Genomic DNA, 2,205 nt, shown 5'->3' on the forward strand with positions numbered 1-2,205 from the left:
GCCTCCTCTCTTGCGGCAGCCAGTGGCAAGTTCCCCATAAAGCACGATCTTAGGGAGGCGATGGTCCTGCATCCTGGAGACGTGCCCTGCCCAGCGCAGCTGAGTTCTCAGCAGCATGGCCTCAATGCTTGGGACTGCTGCCTGCTCAAGGACAGACGTGTTGGTCACATAGTCAGTCCAGTGGATGTTTAGGATTGTATACGGAGGCAGCGCTGATGGAAGCGTTCTAAGAGACGCAAGTGGTGCCGGTAAATGACCCATGATTCAGATCCATATAAAAGAGTAGACAGTACGATGGCTCTGTAAACACTGATCTTAGTACTTTTCTTCAGGTGTTTGTTTTGCCATACTCTTTTATGGAGTTTACCAAAAGCACTGTATGCCTTTGCTAACCTGTTGTCAATTTCAGCATCAAACTTACCGAGGAGATGATGCTTCCCAGGTAATTAAACTGCTGGACTGATTTGAGTGCTGTTTCACCAATGGTGATATGGGGATGATGGAAGACTTCCTGAGGTGCAGGCTGATATAAAACTTCTGTCTTCTTCAAGCTGACTTCCAGACCAGAAAGCTCAGCAGCCTCTGCAAAGCAGGATGTTAAACGCTGCAGAGCTACTTCTGTGTGGGCGACGAGGGCGGCATCATCAGCGTAAAGCAGCTCATGGACAAGATGCTTTAAGGTCTTAGTGTGGGCCTTCAGTCGCCTTAGGTTGAAAAGGCTCCCATCGGTACGATATCGAATGTAGACACCGTTTTCATCATCGAAGTCTGCCGTGGCCCTTTGGAGCATCATGCTGAAGAAGATCATGAATAAGGTTGGAGCAAGAACGCAGCCTTGCTTCACACCATTAGGTATTGGAAACAGCTCAGAAAGTGCGTCCCTGTATCTGACTGGACCGTGCTGGTCCTCATGAAGCGAGATGATCATTTTGAGGAACTTGGGAGGACATCCTAAACGTTCCAAAATCTGCCACAGACCTTTTCTGCTCACAGTATCGAAAGCCTTGGTGAGATCAACAAAGGTAACATAGAGTCCTTTGTTCTGTTCCCGACACTTCTCTTGCAGTTGTCTGAGAACAAAACACTTCTCTTGCAGTTGTCTGAGAACAAAAGTATTTAAGGGTGGGAGGAGTAGAGGCACACACCCATGACAGACAACTGAAAATAAAGACTTTAGTATTTGTGTCTTCTAAATGAATTAATGCCACACAGAACATCAGCAGCATCTGCTCCTTCCAGTGTTTGCCATGTTGCCCCACATGGTTGTAGCAAGGTGGGGGTTAACCTCTTCTACCAGGCAACTAGTGACAGGACAAGAGGAAATGCCTTCAAGCTGTGCCGGGGAAGGTTTGGGTTGGACATGAGGAAAAATTTCTTCACTGAAAGGGTGGTCAGGCATTGAAATGGACTGCCCAGGGAGATGGTGGAGCCACCATCCCTGGAAGTGTTCAGGAAGCAACTGGGTGTGACACTTAGTGCTGTGGTTTAGTTGTATCGAAGGTGTGACTCAATGATCTTGGAGGTCTTTTCCAATCTTAATGATTCTGTGATTCAATGAATATAGCAAGTCTACCCCCTCATGGGAAGGAGTGCAGAGCCCTTTCAGGGTGCCTTCAGTCATCTCTTTTTGCTGAAGTTGCATTACAAACCCTATCATGGTTAGGTCTAAAAGTCAGTCATAGACAGGGGGAGCTGTAGTACTTGACAGTTGCTTTTCCTCTTGGCCACCTCCCTCCAGATCGTGACCCCCACAGAGAAAAGAGAGAAAGAACCCAGTATCTATAACTTCTGATATTCACATAATAGGTGACATGGGCTGTGCCCCTGGATGAATTGTGTAACACAGATCGTCTTTTTACCATTCAGTGCTCGTTACTCTCTTGTTGGCAATAAGCCTCATTTATGGAAGACACTTCTATCTCCAAAAGGGTTCTCTTGTAATTTTGGGAGAACATTTGGTATTTGCTATAAAGCTGGCTTTTCTGTAGAGTAACTAATGTACTCATGAAGTAGTGTACTTCACCATGCTTTGTGTTCAAGCCCTGAAACCAAAATGGAACAGTAAGAGATAGGGGTACACATATATAAAATGTTCATGAAGCTAAATGGTAGTTAAGATCTTCACTGGTGTCTCTTTAGCAAAACTATCAAGCTCTAGGTACTGTTACCTTCAAAATGTTTTGAAAAACACAACATTCCATTTAA

This window comes from Empidonax traillii, unplaced genomic scaffold, assembly GCF_003031625.1.
Source record: "Empidonax traillii isolate 1590-97213 ecotype Southwest subspecies unplaced genomic scaffold, ASM303162v1 scaffold5565:size7826, whole genome shotgun sequence".
NCBI lineage: Eukaryota > Metazoa > Chordata > Aves > Passeriformes > Tyrannidae > Empidonax > Empidonax traillii.